We start from the raw sequence: 12,874 nt of genomic DNA, 5'->3' as shown, positions 1-12,874 counted from the left end.
CACCCTACCCTAGGAATACCACAGAGGGGAAGGAGGGTGGGTAATCCTGACTGCAGATGCATACCTATCGGACATCTACATTTATGGTAGGTACAAAACTGTACTATGTCCTTCAAGGATGCATCTGCAGTCATAACATATGGGTAGAATACCATAGCCAATCTGGGGGAGGGGGTACTAAGAGAAGGATGGTGTAGTTAAGATCCCCTGCAGTACTGCAGTTGCAAACCCTGCTCGGGATCTGGAGTATAAAGGTAGATTGTAATGCTTGGCAAATGTATGCACGGAGCTCCAAGTAGCAGCTTCTAAAATGTCCTTGGTAGCCACCCCTGGTAGGAAAGCTGTAGTGGTGGCTGTGGTCCTTGTGGAGTGAGGCCTGATATTTTCAGGAACTGTCTTTCCATGAAAGGAGTAACAAAAGCGAATGCAATTTCCTATCCATTTTGAAACTGTCTGTTTGGAAATTGCTCTTCCTTGCACCCCTGTTGCATATGCTACAAAAAGTTGGTCAGTTTTTCTGCTAGTTTTTGCTCTGTCCAAATAGTAGCGTAGTTGTCTGTGTATATCCAAGGTGTGCAAAAGTTTTTCCCCTTTGTTCTGTGGGTTAGGGAAGAACGTTGGCAAGTGAATAGCTTGGTTCAAGGATACCCTAGACACCACCTTTGGCATGAAAGTAGGATTGGTTCTTAGTGACACTCTATCCTGGTGGAAAATAAGAAAAGGCTGCACTGCCATTAATGCCTGTAACTCAGATACTCTTCTTGCTGAAGTGATTGCTAGAAGGAAGGCAGTTTTCCAAGATAAGAACTGTAGGTCTGCTGATGCTGCTGGTTCAAAGGGAGGTAGAGTCAGTTTTTCCAGCACAAAATTGAGATCCCATGCAGGTAGAGGGGGTCTTCTTGGAGGTTTAACATTTTTGATCCCTCTCAAAAATTGCCCGAGAAGAGGGTGTGAGAAGATAGGTGGATCCATATTGTATTCTGCTGAAATTGCTGAAGCATGAATCTTAATGGAAGAATAAGACAGGCCATTGTGGAACAATTCTGCTAAGTATTCAAGGATGTGTGCTAGGTTTGCCACTGTGACATCTGTGCCCTTTGATGTGCTCCAAATAAGAAATCTCTTCCATTTAGCTGAGTATGTCTTCCTTGTGGAAGGTCTTCGAGCCTCCAGGATAATGTCCTTCACCCTCTGAGATAAAACAGTTTGGTTGGGTTTTAAGGAATTTTCCAGGCAGTTAGCTGTAATGTTTTCAAGTTGGGATGCAGGGTCTTGAAATTGTTCTGCGTTAGAAGAAGAGGCCATAGAGGAAGAGGCCATGAATTTGCCTGAGACATGCTTCTCAGTAGTGGGTACCAGTGTTGTCTTGGCCAGTCCGGAGCTATTAGTATCACTTTTGGCTGTTCCTCCCTGATCTTCAGTAGAACCTTGTACATCAATGGGAGAGGTGGAAAGGCATATACTGGTAGGGCATTCCAGCTGAAAGAGAGAGAGTCCACCCTCCATGCTTCTGGGTGGTATGTCCTTGAGCAGAATGTCTTCAGTTGGTGGTTGAGTGGGGAGGCGAACAGATCTATCTCTGGCATTCCCCATGTCTTTGTTATAAGTTTGAAGATGTCTGGGTGCAGCATCCATTCGTGTGCATCCATGGTAGTTCTGCTTAAGCTGTCTGCTAGTGTATTTTCTTTTCCTGGTGCAATTTGGCCTGCAGCTGGATATTGAGATTCAGGCATAGGTTCCACAGATTCATAGCCATCCGGCATAGAGGGTAGGAATGTGTGCCTCCCTGTTTATGTACCACATGACCGTGGTGTTGTCTGTCCTTATTAACAGATGTCCTTGTTGGAGGAAGGGTCTGAATGCCTCGATTGCATGCCTCACTGCCAGCATTTCCTTTTGGTTTATGTGCATGCTTAGATGCCCTTGAGACCATAGGCCTTGGATACGTTTGTCCTCCATGTGTGCTCCCCATCCTCGGTCTGAGGCGTCCGTGGTGATGGTTTGGCTTGTTTTTGGTTTGTTGAAAGGCAACCCTCTGTTGGACTGGCAGGCCTGAGCCCACCATAGGAATTCCTTTTGAAGGCATGGAATGATTGGTATCATGGTTTCTAGACTGTGACTGTGTTGAGACCATACATTCCTTAGGTACCATTGTAATTTCCTCATATGCAACCTGGCATGTGGGATTAAAATTATGCAGGATGCCATGTAACCCAGGGCCTGCAGGACTTTCCTTGCAGTAAGCTGAGTTTGTCTTGTCAGAATCATGAAGTAATCTGGAAGCTGTTTTTGTTTTTCTTCTGTGAGAAAAGCCATCTGGGTGATTGTGTCCAGATCTGCACCCAAAAAGGTTATCCTTTGGGATGGTACTAGTCGTGACTTTTGGATGTTGACTGTGTATCCCAAGGTCTGTAGCAGGTGTATGGCATAGGCCAAGTCCTTTAACAATTTTTGCTTGTTGTCCGCTTGTATTAGGCAGTCGTCCAGGTATGGATAAATTTGAATTCCCTGAAGTCTGCAGTGTGCAATTACTGATGCCAGGCATTTCGTGAATACTCTGGGCGCAGTAGATAAGCCAAAGGGCAATGCTGAGAATTGATAATGCTCTGATCCTGCAAGAAATCTGAGGTGCCTTCTGCAATCTGGTCGGATAGGGACGTGCAGGTATGCCTCCTTGAGATCTAGAGTCACCAGCCAAGACTCCTTGCCCAACATGAGAAGAAGTTGCTGTAGGGTCAGCATTTAGAATTTTGGCACAATGAGATAAGTGTTTAGTGCGGACAGGTCGAGTATAGGCCTCCATTGGTTTTCTTTTCTTGGCACAAGGAATAGTCTGGAGTTAAATCCTTGGCCTTGTTCTGTAGATGGTACCCTTTCTATAGCTTTCATCTGAAGTAACTTGCTGATTTGTCTTAAAGCCTCTGCCTTCTGGTTTGGTGGAAGGTTTGGCATTCCGCCTCTTTTTGGCAAAGTATGGAAGTGAAACCTGTATCCTTTTGTCTATTATTTGCAATGTCCATGTATCCTTTGTAATGCAATGCCAGTTTTTTGAGAATAAAGCCAGCTTTCCGCCCAAGGGTGCTTCCAGTTGATCCCTGGTAGGTGGAATCAGAGTCAAGTCATTGTGTCTGTCCTGTAGTAGTGGTAGTAGTTGTAGCTGTTGCACTACTCCTCTGGTTGGCAGGCTGCCACTGACGGCCTCTGTAGGGGCCCTTGGATTTACCTCTGCCTCTAGGGCGCCTGTTTCTGCCTCTCTATGCTCTGGATGAATCTGGAAAGGACCAATTCTTTGTAGGCCAGTTTCTACTGAACCTCGGAGGTTGAACTTGCAGGAAATCTTTAACTGTTTGCACAGATTTTGCTTTTTCTTCAACCTTCTTTGGAATCTCCTGTGCAGGGGAGCCAAATAAATGCTGTTTCTCCATTGGAGCATCGAGGAGTTTAGCCTTGACCTGGTCTGGCAAAGATTGCTCCTTCAGCCAGGCATGCCTACGAATTACTACCCCAGTCATAGCTGATGTAAATGAAGCCTCCAGTGCATCATAGCCACATTTTAAGAAATGATTACTGACCTGTTGTGAGTTGAGTACCAAATCCTGAAGGGATTTACGGTCTAAGGGTTCAGGTGAAGAAAGTTTCTTATTTAGCTGATCTAACAGAAATTCTTGGTACTGTATCATATTGACAGTTTAATGCCCTGGCAGAAAGAGTAGCAGATGTATAAACCTTTTTTCCCCATCTCTCTAATGCTCCAGACTCTCTTTCAGAGGGTAGGGGATTTTTGGCAGTAGCGGCTGCAACCCCTTTAGGGCTCTGAGAAATAGTTTCTGGGTCTGCAGCATGGGCTTTATACAGGTGGAAGTGAGAATCCGGGACCCTGTAATATCTGTCAGGTTTGGCAGGGGCCAGAGGAAGAGAATCAGGTGCAGTACTGACATCATTGTACACATCATCAATTACAGTTAGAACCGGAGGTATAGCTAAGGGCCTATGCTGGGGCAAATGCAAAAAGGTCCTTAATCTTTTTCTAGAATCAGAGAAATCCTGACCCTGCCATTGAAAGTGTTCTCTCATGGAGTGTAAAGTCTCCCCAAAGGAAAATTCTTCAGGGGGGGAGGCTGAAGGGATAGATTCTTCTGCATCTGAATCCTCATAAGGCGAGTAGACCCCTTCCTGGTGGTCTGACAAATCAGATCCATCCATGGAGTAATCTGAGGAGTGAGGTTCAGAGGGGTCAGCCCTGGGCCTTTTGTCTGGAGGAGGCTGGGAGGCCCTGTCTGGGTGAGGTTGGGAACCCCTAATTAAGGAGATAAGGTCCTCAGCAAGACTGAGGATCTGAGAACTAGAGGAAGGCCTCTGGGATGTAGATTTGGCAGGCAAAGCTTTTGAAAGTTTGGCAGCTTTAGCCCTGGAGAAGGCCTTAATAGACATAGAAGCTGGGGGCCTAGCTGCCCCACGTGCAGCAGTAATGTCCAAAGGTGTGGTGTCGGACAAATCCTGAACACTAGCTTCGGTAGGGAGTTCTGAAGCCGACTCAGCCGGGGCCTCTGGCCTCGGTGGTCGGAGGTATGGTTTCGGTAGTAGGAATAGCCGTGGACTCTGTTTCAGCCGAAACCGAGACACTCGCGGTAGGCCTAGCCGTGGTTTCAGCCGAAACCGCGGGCCGCGAGTGTCGGTCCTTTTCCTTGCGTTTTTTGACCATATGCGTAGTCGGAGTCTCCGACGGCATTTTATAAGCAAAATCGGTTCCAAAAAACTCCTCTGCAAACTCCGACCGACGTCCAAGAGTCCGTCGGTTGAAGGAGGCACAGGCTAAACAAGCTGATACGTCGTGGTCTGGGCCTAAGCAAGGAAGGCAGTAAGAATGGAAATCCTTATGAGGTATTTGTTTCCCACAAGTTAAATTATTTACTTTGTCTGACATCGGCTGAGGCAAGAAAGAGTCCCCAACGGGGTACTTAGCTTTTTTCGAAGTCTTCGGTAGCTGAAATCTCTGGATCTGACCGACCTGCACTTGCGAACAGCTTCTGCTTCGGGCACCGCGCGGCAAGAAAGACTGAGGAAAATGGCGTCGGCTGATGCCTTTATACCCCAGAAGCTCTGACGTCGGGGAAAGTGCGACATCAGCCGAGGCCAGACCCAGACTTTGGAATCCGGCCGACCAAAGGGCTGCCTGAGGCAGGACAACCCATATATTATGACTGCAGATGCATCCTTGAAGGACATCAAGAAACTATTTCAGTCACACAAGAAAATAAGCACACAATAAGGGCAAAGGCCCTCTAACTTAAACGGGCCTTGCCCAGTACACTAGAAGCTTGAAAAAAATATAAAATTCTAACCTTCACAAAAACTGACCACAAACGCTCACAAAGCTGTTAAAATGAGAAGTTATGTACCTACCATAACGTTCCATGTTAGTTGTCTTCTCTCGCCTTTTCTTGCTTGATGGGTTCGGAGCCGATCCTCGGCTCCGACTCGGCACTTGCTAAGCTCGAGAGTCACTTTTACCAGCTCAAGGCAGCCCTATATCCCATGATGCAAGGCGGTAAGTACCCAGACCTCGTTTGATGACAAAAGAGCAATAGCACCTAGCATAAAAACTTCCAAAAGGAAGAAAGAAGGAGAGAAAAAAACTGCATGATGGTAGAAGGACCAGCTCTGTATGGTCTTCAGAAGTATAACTCCTTGTAGAGAAAGGTCTGTCCAGGCCCGGGGGAAGGAGGGAGGGAGGGTCGCAAGAAAGAAGGCGAGAGAAGACAACTAACATGGAACGTTATGGTAGGTACATAACTTCTCAATGTTAAGTTGTCAATCTCGCCTTCATTCTTGCTTGATGGGACCGCGTCCCTAGCACCTCTATCCTGGGTGGCTCAATGGAACAGACTCTTGAGAACTGTAGAGCCAAAGCTGGCTCTGTCCCTGGAGGCCAAATCCAATTTGTAATGGGAAACAAATGTATGAGGAGTGGCCCAAGTGGCTGCTGCACAAATAGTGTCTAAAGGAAGTCTAGCTTGAAAGGCTGTAGAAGTAGCTAAGCTTCTGGTTGAATGTGCTTTTGGTTTCGAGCACAGCTGTTTTCCCCTGAGCCGATAAATTTCAGAGATGACAGAAGAAAGCCATCTAGACAAGGTCACTTTTGAGACAGGAAGGCCTTTCTTGTTATCAGCATAGGAAACAAAGAGTTGATCGGATTTCCTGAATTGTTTTGTTCTGTCCAAATAATATCCGAGTTGGCGGTGGACATCAAGATAATGTAATTTTTGTTCCGATCTGTTTGGAAAAAATACAGGGAGATCAATGGCTTGATTCAAATTAGTCTTTGAGGCGACCTTAGGCAAAAAGGTCGGATTAGTTCTCAATGATACCCTGTCTTTGTGGAAGACCAAATAGGGGGGGCGAACAGATAGAGCATGAAGTTCAGACACCCTCCTAGCTGATGTAATAGCAACCAGGAATAAAGTTTTCCATGAAAGAAATTTCAAGGAACAAGAAACAGCTGGCTCGAAGGGGGGAAGAATCAAGGATGTCAGCACTAAATTTAGGTCCCATTGAGGAGGAGGACTCCTGACTGGAGGCTTCAGGAGGAAAATTCCTTTCAAGAAGGCTTTACAAAGCCTGTGGGACATAATGTTGTGATCTGCGAACCCGACATGAAAGTTCGAGATAGCAGCCAACTGAACTTTGACTATGGAAGAAGAGGAGCCCGCATGAAAAATCTCCGCTAAGAAATCCAAAACTGCTTGAACTGGAGCAGTGAAGGGATCAATATTCTTGGCTTTAGCCCAATAAGAAAACGTTTCCATTTGCTAGTATAAATCCTCCTGGTAGAGGATTTTAAGGAAGCTACTATGATGTCTCTAACAGGGTTAGAGATCATAGGAAGCCTGGCTAAGGAAGGAAGTGGAGCAACCATGCTGTGAGGTTGAGAGAAGGGATAGACCGGTGCAGCTGACCGGATTGGTGAATCAGAAGATCTGGCACTGGGTCCAGATGCCACGGCTGCACCAAAAGGTGACGATGAAGGAACGGAAACCAAATTTGTCGAGGCCAATAAGGAGCAATGAGAATCAATTTGGCTCTCAAAACGGTTGCTTTCTGGATAACTTGAGGGATCAGAGGAAATGGAGGAAAGGCATAAAGAAGTCCCTGGGGCCAATCCTGGGTCAGAGCGTCTCTGGGGGCATAGCCTGGATGTGGGAAGAGAGAGAAGAAGTCTGGGCATTTGCTGTTTTGGGGAGTAGCAAAAAGATCGCAACATGGGCGACCCCATTCCAGAAAAATCTCTTCCACTATAGATTGTTTGAGAGACCACTCGTGAGGCATGAGAATAGCTCTGCTCAATCTGTCAGCTAAAATGTTGGCTTTCCCAGGGATATGCGTTGCTACCAGAAACCGATGAGAGGAGATCGACCATTGCCAAAGTCTGAGCGCTTCTCGACACAAGGGGTAGGACTTGGTTCCGCCCTGTTTGTTGATATACCAAACTACAGACATGTCTGTGTGTACTGCAATTGTCCCTAAGGGAAGAAAGTCGTTGAGGGCTTGCAACGTTAAAAGCACTGCTCTCATCTCTAGGACATTTATGTGCAGGTGGTATTCGAAAGGTTGCCACGTCCCATGAACCATCCTGCCCTGATAATGCCCCCCCCCACCCGATCAGGGAGGCATCCGTAGTGACAGTGGCTACCGGGGATGGGGGTACAAAGTGTCTGCCTTGGTGAATCTGGGGGACAAGTGATCCACCAAGCAAGATGATTCTTGCAAATCTGTGTCACCAGTATTTGGTGACGCATTGGAAGTTGTTGGTAAGACCACTGAGTGAACATCATCCATTGAAGAAGGTGCATATAGAAGTGAGCCAGGGGAAAAAGGGTAATGGCCGCAGCCATGAGGCCTAACACCTTTAGAACCATTCTGGCCTGTACCTTCCTGTTGGCTAGAATGATCCTGACGTGACTTTGAATGTCTGAGATTCTTTGATCTGTAAGGGTTGCTGAAATCCGAACAGTGTTTAAGTTTTCGCCTATGAAAGTAATAGACTGGCAGGGCAATAAGGATGATTTTTCGGAGTTGATCGAGATGCCCAATTGAGAACAAAGATTTATTGTGTAATCCCTGGCTTGAAGAAGCTGATGCCTGGTGGTGGCTGAAAGGAGCCAGTCGTCGAGATACGGAAACACCTGGAATCCTTGACGTCTCAGGTGAGCCGTGACCACTGCCATACATTTGGTGAACACTCTGGGGGCTGTAGTGAGACCAAAGGGCAGGGCTATGAACTGGAAATGACTGGACCCCAGCCGAAAGCGGAGAAATCTCCTGGAGCGTCTGTGAATTTTATGTGATAGTACGCATCCTGAAGATCTATTGAGCACATCCAGTTGTCCTTCTGTAAGAAGGGCAGAATTGACTGAAGAGTGACCATTCGGAATCTTGTCTTCCTCACAGACTTGTTGAGTCTGCTGAGATCCAATATTGGTCTCCAGTCTCCCGTCTTTTTGGGGACCAAAAAGAACCTTGAGTAGATTCCTGGCTCTGAATGATCTGTTGTAACTGGCTGAATGGCTCTTTTTTGCAGAAGTTTTAAGACTTCTAACTCTGCAATATCCCTTAGACCGGGTGGTACATCTGGAAGGGAATTTGAGTGATAGAAAGGACTTTCCTCGAAAGGAATTTTGTAACCCTCGGATATGATCGACTGTACCCATCTGTCTTGAGTGAGGGAACGCCAGGCTTCTGGGTACAGTGATAATCTTCCCCCGACTGCCTCCAAGGATGGACAGCCGGGCAACACCTCAGGGATGCTGAAAGGGCTTGTCAGAGAGAGGCTCTCTGCTTCCCTGGTTTTGTGGACCCCCTCTGCCTCTAGAGCGGCGTCTGTTATTGTTACCCCCTCTGCCTCTAGGGGTAAACTGACCACGTGTATCCGGCGTGACTCCTTGGGATTTGCGGAACCACATTTTGCCACCCTTCTGCCCTTTGGGGTAAGGTCTAGAAAGGGTGGAAAAACGGACCCCTACAGCAGAAAGAGTCTTGCCGTCCTGCTCACACCTGGTCAACGTTTCCTTCACTTGAGGGCCAAACAAAGCTGACCCATCAAAGGGAGAGTTTGTGAAGGACGCCTTAAAGGGATCTGCAAAATTACAGAGCCGCATCCAGGCTTGGCATCTAAGAGCCACACCTGTACCTGCGGCCCTACTCGCTCCATCTGCAGCATATGATATCAGTCGCATGGAGGAGTTAGCAATAGAATTAAGGGTTCCTAGCTGCGAAGCAATTTTTTCTTGAGCCCCTGCAGCTGTAGAATCCTGTACTACTTCACCTAGCTCCTTAAGGATATCCCTCTGGAGTCTGGTGAAGTGACATAGGTAGTTCAGCGAACGCATAGCAAAGGTCGCTGAAGAGAACATCTGCTTACCATACCTATCCATGGTCCTAGAGTCCTTATTAGGAGGATGGACAGGTACGGAAGGATCTGCAAGTTCCTTCTTAGTGGCAGCCGCCACCACCATGGCATCAGCACGGACACCTTTCGTGAGGAATAGCTTGTCCGATGGGGCAGTAATAAATTTAGAAGGCCTCCTAGGGACTGGCTCTACAGAGTCAGGAGCAGCCCACGCCTTTCGAGCAATAACCTGCATAAGGGGGTCGAAAGGCGGAGACACCCAGGAGGTGGAGGGCCGAGATCCAAACGCCTCCAGGTATACCGACTCATCCTCAGAGGGATTATTGGTGGGCCAGTTTCCCCTCTAAGGAGTTCTTGGCTGTCTGAAAAGGAGACATCCTCAGAGGGGATCCCTCTGACTCATCTAAGTCAGTATCTGAAGTGATCGACTCGGGGGAGTCTACGTGTTTCCTCTTACAGGTCCTCTTTCGCTGAGGATCTCCTGACTGATCAGGAGAATCCTCGAAGAGGGGGTTCTTCCCAGTGGGGAAACCTGAGGCGGAGGATCTCTGGGTCCGAGAGCAAGAGAAGTGGCAGAGATATCGACAGGCACCATAGAGGGAGGAGCTAAGGGAACAGACTGCTGGCTGAGTCCAGTGGCCAGCACACTTCATTACCTCGAAGGCTCCCCTCCCAGGGAGGTCCGAGAGAACCCGTTCCGAAGAACCAGGAACTCCAGGACCCACCGAAAGGGAAGGCTCCGAGGCAGATGTCGGAGCCGAGCTCACCAAGGCCGAGGCTCCAAGGGGAAGAGTGGGGTCGGACAAGGGTCCGATGCCACTCACCCCCTCGGAGGAGACCAGGGAAGCCCGACCACCGAATCCCTCTAAGGAAGGTCTCGAAGAGGAGATAAGAGTAGAGGCTGAAGGAGCAGAAGGAGGTATCTGTCCCTCAGCCGTAGCAGAAACCATTCCCGAAGACTCCAACTCCAAACTCTGGGGTAGAGTCGAAGGAGGAACTGCAATGGGGTGTGGACTAATAGTCGTCTGTTGAGACGGACTATGTAGCATCTGGGCCAGTGCCTGTGATTTTAATAATCTACTGACCACTCTCTCTAAATCATGGTCAAAAAGCCTGGATGACCTGGATGATCGGCTCCGATGGCTCCGTTCCGAGAGGAGAGGAGAAGCCGGAGCCGAGAGTATCGGCTCCAAGGAAGGGGACCTGGACCTCTTCCTCGAAGGAACCATCGGAGCCGACGAAACCATTGATGCTGTCGGAGCCGACAACTTTTCGGCGCCGACGGAAGGTCTCGATGTATCTGCTCCAGCCGGAGCCGATACAGACACAAAAGTAACGGTGTCGGAGCCGGTCGGCGCCGACACTGAAGCCTGGGCCACATGGTGGTCGGAGCCAGTCGGAGCCGACACTGATGTGACCGAACCAGTATCGGCACCGATAGCCATCGGTGCCGAGGATTTGTGTAAACTAGGATCGGCTCCAGCCGGAGCCGATCTCGACTCTGAAAGAGTCGGAACCGAGGCCGCAGGCTTAGGAACAGAAGCCTGGGCCTTGGAAGACTTAGAAGTCTTAGTCGGGGCCGACTTAGCCGGAGAGCCCTCCGGTTTAAGAAGGCCCCTCAAAATCAATTTATTTCTTCTCTCCTGCAGGACTCTCTGGCTAAAAGAATGACATATAGCACAGGAGTCCTGCAGGTGGAGAGGCCCCAGGCAGTACAGGCAAGAAGTGTGACCATCTGTCAGAGACATCTTCTGACAGCACGAGTCACACTTCTTAAAGCCTGAGACCCTTTCCTTAGACATGGTGTAAAACACACACACACAACACCTGTCCAAGAAAAAATTATGTTATCCCAAAAAGAAAAACTAATCTCTCACATACACACACACACACCCTAACAAGGGGGGGGATGGGATGGGAGAAGGCCTGACTAAAAGTTTTAAGGAGAGAGGGAAATTCTAGTCAGAATGGGACAAAAACTAGTCTAAAACTATTAAAATTAAAGTTAAAGTAGAAAAAGGGGCAAAAACAGTAGTGTATAAATCACTTACCAGGAGCTGGTAAAAGGAGGACCTCATCAGCGAAGCGGCAAATGAGATCTGGGTACTTACCGCCTTGCATCATGGGATATGGGGCTGCCTCGAGCTGGTAAAAGTGACTCTCGAGCTTAGCAAGTGCCGAGTCGGAGCCGAGGATCGGCTCCGAACTCATCAAGCAAGAATGAAGGCGAGATTGACAACTTAACATCAGCTGTTTGTTTAAAAGCTGACAGAAACCCTAGCCAAAAAGACCAAAAAGGTCAAGAAAATACACTTGGCTCCAGCCAAGTCGAGACCACGTCCAGCTTGAAAAGCGGCAAACGAGATCTGGGGAAGCAGGCGTGGTGCATTCTGGGATAAGGGGAAGTCCAGCCAATGAGAGACTTCGTTCTAGTATATAGTGGCAGAGTCGGAGCCGACGGATCGGCTCCGAACCCATCAGTTATGAATGTAGGCGAGATAGGATCCCATTACATCCAGTCTTTCAATTATGTATAAACTATACACTGGAATTGAAGATGATGGAATTTAGTCATTTAAAGGACACAATCATGGCAATAGAACAAAAAGGTAACAAAAAGTCATATGAAACAAATCATTTACTGTTAAAGTCATAATGGAGAAATGCAAAAAGGGGAAGAATCTAAGTATGGCGTGGATGGGGTACAAAAAAGCATCTGACAGCATCCCACATTTACGGATAAAGAAGTGCTTATAGATGTACAAGATACAAATTACACTGATCAATTACACTACAATGACCATGAAACACTGGCATATCACTTTTCTCCTAAGCCATGATAAAAGCACAAATTATTATAATAGGGATAAAAATTTACAGGAGGATATTCTAGGGTTAACTGTCACCACTGCTCTTCTGTCCTGCCCTTATCCCATTAAGCAAGCGGTCTAACTTAACAGATTAGGTCATGGTTACAATTTGACTCCCAGTCAACATCAAACTGCAAATTATCTTATGTGGATGACTTAGAACTGTAAAGTTAATCAGATAGCTCAAAGCAGAAGTGGAAGTGGTCAAAACTTTCTCAGACGATATAAGAATGCACACTGAGTTTACATTTTAATTTTTCAATAATACCAGTGGGGTGATGGTGTTAAAAAAGCCTTGGCCAGGTCAAGATAATCAGCATGCATGGAGTGACCACTATCCACAGCCTCAATAATCTGAACCTACTAAACTTATTTGAAAAGGTTAAAGGATCTGCTCTTCACAAAATTCAGCTGATGGAAATGCCCAGTCCAGATCAAGTTAAATTGCCAGTCTGCTTAAATGACTTATGTTATGATTTGTTCCACGGTTTTGTACACGAGGCTGGTAAGGCCGATGGGCCTATAATTATCAGGATTTATGCAGTGAATACCCTTGTGTAGGGAAATGACACTGGCTGTTCTTCAGTCATTAAGCCCA

This window comes from Protopterus annectens, chromosome 1.part2 (genome assembly GCF_019279795.1).
Source record: "Protopterus annectens isolate FY-2018-M chromosome 1.part2, PAN1.0, whole genome shotgun sequence".
Taxonomy (NCBI): Eukaryota; Metazoa; Chordata; order Ceratodontiformes; family Protopteridae; genus Protopterus; species Protopterus annectens.
This window is presented reverse-complemented; position numbering follows the sequence as displayed.